This window comes from Rhinopithecus bieti, unplaced genomic scaffold (genome assembly GCF_001698545.2).
Source record: "Rhinopithecus bieti isolate Rb0 unplaced genomic scaffold, ASM169854v2 scaffold_42478, whole genome shotgun sequence".
Lineage (NCBI taxonomy): Eukaryota > Metazoa > Chordata > Mammalia > Primates > Cercopithecidae > Rhinopithecus > Rhinopithecus bieti.
In genome coordinates this window covers 20,133-26,183 of record NW_016817137.1, presented here as the reverse complement: position 1 = coordinate 26,183, position 6,051 = coordinate 20,133, and the positions used below count along the sequence as shown (strand labels likewise).

The following is a 6,051-nucleotide window of genomic DNA, read 5'->3' as shown; positions in this document are numbered from 1 at the left end:
AGTAGACAGAACTCCTAATTAGGTAAATGTGTATTTAGAAACGACCTCGAAGTCTTCAGAGTGGAAGGTAAGTAATTTGAACATGAATACTTAGTTGGTAAATACCATTTTAAGAATTCTATTTGGGTTTCACAGACTGAGCATTAGGTAACCCTGTGACTAGCCTTTAACATTATTATAGTTAACTTTCTTAAAAACCAAAGGTGTACATTTTGACATTGCCTCCCCTCCTCCTAAAACTGGATAAAACCCAGTAAAGTGCAACTTGACAGTGATCTCTCTCAGATTCTAAAGAGGCTGCCAAACTCATTTAAGATCTAAAATCATCTAAGATACTATAGATACTAAAAGAAATTCTAACAACTAAAATGGTAATTAAAAAAAGAGCTAAGGACAACTTAAATAGTATCCTTCTAGGGTCTACTATCTCACCGCAGGACAGTGTATATCACATATCTCTGAGAACCCTGTAAAGCCAGTGTTTCATATGTAAGTCTCAAAACCTACTGTGTCAAGTAAATTTCACTTCAGAAGAATGGACTGAGGTGTAGCTTTAATCCCCCTCGTTAGGAGTACAAGGATTCCCCCCAAATGAGATTCATATCAGCTGCAATATATGCTTTGCAAAAGAATGCAAGCCAAACCAATACCTCTCAGATGTTCAAAACCAATGTAGTATGCATGTGAGAAACAAGGAGACAGCTGCTTTGAATTATTACTGAAATCCTAAAACAACAGCAGTATCTGCAGAATCAAGGAACTGTTACAGTTCTGTTTTTTTCCTTTCCCTCTGCCTCATCCAAAACAAGGCTTCATCCTACTGCTGTGATGACGGGAAATCACATTTAAAAAGGGCTCATGTTCTGTATTGGTTGACAAAATTATAATTTTTTGGGGGGCCAAGGAGGGCGGATCACAAGGTTAGGAGTTTGAGACCAGTCTGGCCAACATAGTGAAACCCCATCTCTACTGAAAATACAAAAATTAGCCAGGTATGGTGGCTGGCGCCTGTAGTCTCAGCTACTCAGGAGGCTGAGGCAGGAGAATCGCTTGAACCCAGGAGGCAGAGGTTGCAGCAGTGAGCCGAGATCACACCACTGCACTCCAGCCTGGGCGACAGAGAGTCCATCTCAAAAAAAAAAAAAAAAAGGTATTCTAATTTTATACACCAAAATGTTTCCTGCAGCAAGTTACCCTGCCTTCTGTGAAAGGTAAACCTAAGACAAACATGTGAAGATCCCATAAGACTCTGGCTGATGGAGGGTCTCAGTTCATCCACATTTGGGGAGAATCAATCTAAATAATTTTTAAACATTTTTAAAGAAAAGTATCCAGCTGCAGATAGCAGCAGTAAAAAAAAAAAGGTGGGGCTGGGGAGCTTCTCAACAATTCATGGAAAGTGTCCTGGAAATGGTAATGCTCAAGCTGAGCTTATTAAAGCATTCTGAACAGTATTTTTTAAAAAATCAAGTATCAAAGAGGATAGAATTTGAAGTGAAAAAACATTTCTGTGTGCAGTGTTCTATGTGCAAACTGCACATTTCTACAGAATGATAAGCTGTATCAAATATCACACTGGAACAAAAAATATATAGTCTAAAGTAAACTCAAATGAGGGAAAATATGACAGAACCCAAGAAGAAGAAACTTTAATATCTTAGGTGTCCTGAAAATAATTCTGAAAAAACCTCCCTTTTTATCATAATCTACTCTGATTCATTTAGGACCAGGAGGGATTGTGGCAGGATTCTGCACTGATGAAGTTGGAAATGCCTGCATATTCATCCCTGGCTGGAATGGTCCCCCAGATTGGGTGGGAATTACTACAGACTGTTGTGTTGTTCCTGAATTTCCTACCCACTGTACTGGATACCCCGCCCCCCCCACAGCATTATACTGACAAACATGAGGCATTCCATATGATGATAATGGCCCAGGAAATGAAGGGAGTGAGAGTCCTTGTGGCAAGGAAGTTGGGACAGCTCCACGGATTTGGGACAGAGAAGAAATCCATGTTGATGTGTAGCCCATAGTAGATGGAGTATTCTAACAAAAAAATAAAAACAAAAGATCAGTTTATTTGGTATATGCTTTTATCAGTCTATATTCCTTCCTATTCTTTTTTTTTCTATTGCTGCTGCACAAATTAATATTCCTTCCTAGTCTTTTTGGCATACTATTCCTATTATTACTATCAGGGACTACCATTTTGGAGTACCTTTCCATGTGCTAACCATAATTATGTACCTTAATTAATGCCATCTTCCCTGCCTTACATTTTATAGTTATTTCCATGCATATGTACATAGAAAGATATTTGACATGATGTTTATCTAAAGTTAATGAAAATTATTTCTGGGTGGTGGGATTTGAAGGTGATATTTTAAAATTTGTACTTTTCTGCACTGATTAAATTATATAATGAACATTATTAGTTTATAGATAACCTGATTTTTTAAAGAAAACAAATTGGAGAGGTTATACATTTTCTCTTGGATATTTCAAAGGCATCTCAGAAACAAATGCCTGGAAATCAAATGTGTGATCTTCCCCTACCAAAGCACACTGCTCACATTCCCCATCTCGGTGATTGGTACACTAGCATAGTATCTAGTTATGTGAGCTAGAAACCTAGCCTTCATACCTCCCCTTCACCATACATCCATTCCATCACCAAATCTTGTCCATTTAATCTCTTAAGCATTTTTTGGAATCTGTTCACTTCTTTTCAACTCAACTTTTCCCATTTTCCAGACCAGTTAAGACTAACTCTTAACTGGTCTGCCAACATCTACCCTTACCTCCAATAAATAATCCTTTTCTCTTGCTTGAGTCAGAGTCATTTTTTCAAAAAACAAGTCTGATCATGTCAACCCTAGGGCTTAAATGGCTATTCATCTTTCTTAAAATACAGATGGCTGGGCGCGGTGGCTCACGCCTGTAATCCCAGCACTTTGGGAGGCCGAGGCGGGTGGATCACCTGAGGTCAGGAGTTCGAGACCAACCTGGCCAACATGATGAAACCCTGTCTCTACTAAAAACTCAAAAATTAGCCAGGTATGGTGGCGAGCGCCTGTAATCCCAGCTACTCAGGAGGCTGAGGCAGGAGAATTGTTGAACCTGGGAGGTGTAGGTTGCAGTGAGCGGAGATCGCGCCATTGCACTCCAGCCTGGGCAACAAGAGTGAAACTCCATCTCAAAAAAATAAAAACAAACTAACTAACTAACAAAAAATACAAAGTTCCTTATCATTACCACTTTTAAGATTCCATCTACCTTAGATCCATTGTGCACTAACTCCTCTTTGCTCTCTTCACTTCAGCCAAACTGGCCTACTTTCAATCCCTTCATGCTCCTTTCCTCATACAGGGCTTTTGCATATGTGATCCTTTCCACATGGAATCATTATTCCCTCCTCTTTTCACCTAGTTAACACCTATTGATCCTTCAGATATCTGCTTAATCATCACTTGCTCAGTGAAGCTTTCCTTGACTTTCCTTTAAGAGGTCAAATTTCCCTTATTGTAGCCTATATCTGTCTTTTGTAGTTCTTATTACAGTTGCAATTTTATATTTGTATATGCAATTCTGTTATGTCTAACTAACTGTCTTAGCAGAGCATAAATTCCATGAGGGTAGGGATCACATTTGTTTTTACTCACCAAACCCATGTCTAGCGGAGGGCTTGGTACGTAACTGTTAAGCAAACATGTATTTCTAAGTAAGGATACAGAGCAGTAAAATGTCAGAGCATTAGTGAGATGGGCTTGCCACACAAAAGATATAACCAACTGAACCTACAAATACAAAAACAGTTACTATATATAGGGTACCTACTATGTAGCACCTATAAAGGTACAGCTTCATAGGTGTTATCTCATTTAATCCTCATACCAATCCTGTAAGGCAGGTATTCTGTTTGAAAGACATGAAAACTGAGGCACAGATAGATCAAATGACTTTTCTAAAATCACACAACTAGTAAGTGACTGAGCTGACATTAGAACCCAAGTCTGTTAAATGACCTTCACTACTTTTATTCACACACCATTTTCTACTCACCCTTCCTCCAAACATCCTCCATTATACTCCAGTAAACAGCCCTGCAACTAGTCAACAAAAGCCTCCATTCACACAGTACTCAGAGGTTCTCTCACTGGCAGTACAAATGCATTTATGTCTTGAAATTTGCCTCTAAAGGCTTCCAGTTTTCACAATGGTGATGCTATCTGTGTATAAATTGGTGCCACAAGTAAGATAAATATACAGAGCTCCCAAGGAGATATACTGCTCACTAATTTGGGAAATCGAGGATTTTGAAAATTTTTATTCAATATTAACAATAAATGCATTATTCCTTTAACAAACTATATGACGATATATGTATAAAATACATATACACAAATATAACACACAGAGATAAATCTCTTTCAATTAAAGGGGTTAAAATTCTAAGCCCTGATTCCATTTTAATAGGTTTACTCATTTTGAAAAAAAAAGTCACTTACTTTAAAAATACAAAAACACAGAAATGTACGAAGTAAAATAAGGCCTAAATTCCACCATCCAGCATATTTTTCATGGCTTTTCATATTTATGCATATCTAATGTATATAATTTTGCATAAATTATATTATACTATGTATGCTGTTCTCTAAGCCTGACTTCTTCCTACTCCAGAATGCACTGTGGGCATCTTTCATTTCATTGCATGTACACCTGACTAAGGGCACATGCAATAACTAGGCATCTTTTCTTTAAAACACCTCTTATTCTAGCTTAAAGAACTTTAAAATTCTTTTTCATAATGAACAAATAACTTATCAGATCTAAGAATATTGACGTGAAACATAGGAAAACTTTTCCTTAAAACCCAAACTCTTCTTGGAACACTGTACTGAATTAACCTTCATTCCAGATGCTTTCTTCTTTGATATTTGCTGGATTTTTTTTTTTTTAAAAAAAACAGTCTTTTAAAACAAGGGTCAGCGAACCACAGCCTACCCCGTCTTTTTGTAAATAAGGTTTTAATGGAACAAAGTCATGCCCATTTGGTTATATATTCTCTATGGCTGCTTTTGCACTATAACAGAGTTGAGTAGTTGTAATAGTATAGCTTGAAAAGCCTAAAATATTAACTAACTGGCTCCTTCCCTCCAAAAGTTTACTGACTCATGGTCTAAAATATAATTTGCTCAAAGACATAATGAATCTAAAAAACGATAAAAGTCTCTATGTTATCAAGTCATACTACCCTCTCATAGTGAGTATAACTATAGGCCTAAGTGCATCAATTTTTATGGTTTTAGTTCTTGTAAATAAAGTAAATCGGGTATAAACAACTTACTTCATATACTTTGTTCCAGTTTTCTGTCTCTAGTTTGTGTTGACTTTGTTTAAGTTGGTTTAAACTTGGCTTAATAAGAGAATTTCCTACTGCTTCCTTTGTCCAGTCATCCACCAGCTTGTGTAAGTCATCTGTGAACATCCCTTTCTTACTGGCTGGAGACTGTTGGCATGATGCTGCATTACTCTCCACACACAGTGGATCTATAAGGGGGAAAAAAAAAAACAGGGAAACCATGAAAATGAATTAAAACTGATAATCAGATAACTCTTTGGCCAACAATGCAGTTAACAGAACCACACATGGGGTGCAATTAGGGTGAACACACACTCTAGTTTACCTGAGACATCCTGGTTAAAAGCTGTTGTCCTGGAGTAATTGCTAACAGTACACCCTTTCACTCTCAAAAGTTTCTTCTTGGCTGGGCGCAGTGGCTCACGCCTGTAATCTCAACACTTTGGGAGGCTGAGGCGGGTGGATCACGAGGTCAGGAGTTCAAGACCAGCCTGGCCAACATGGAGAAACCCCGTCTCTACTAAAAATACAAAAATTAGCCAGGCGTAGTGGTGGGCGCCTGTAATCCCAGCTACTCAAGAGGCTGAGGCAGAATAGCTTGAACCTGGGAGGTGGAGGCTGCAGTGGGCTGAGATCATGCCATTGCACTCCAGCCTGGGACAGAGTGAAACTCCGTCTCAAAAAAAAAA

General features: G+C 38.1%; 1 long non-coding RNA gene across 1 annotated transcript; it reads right to left on the bottom strand.

Annotated features, from left to right (window-relative positions):
• Window positions 1-1,634: 1,634 nt before the first annotated feature.
• LOC108517724 (uncharacterized) lies at window positions 1,635-5,755 on the bottom strand. The gene is made up of 2 exons (XR_001882196.1): window positions 5,348-5,755; window positions 1,635-2,046 (listed from the first exon to the last, which is right to left on the bottom strand). It is a non-coding gene; the product is annotated as an uncharacterized LOC108517724 (long non-coding RNA).
• Between the last annotated feature and the right edge of the window lie 296 nt (window positions 5,756-6,051).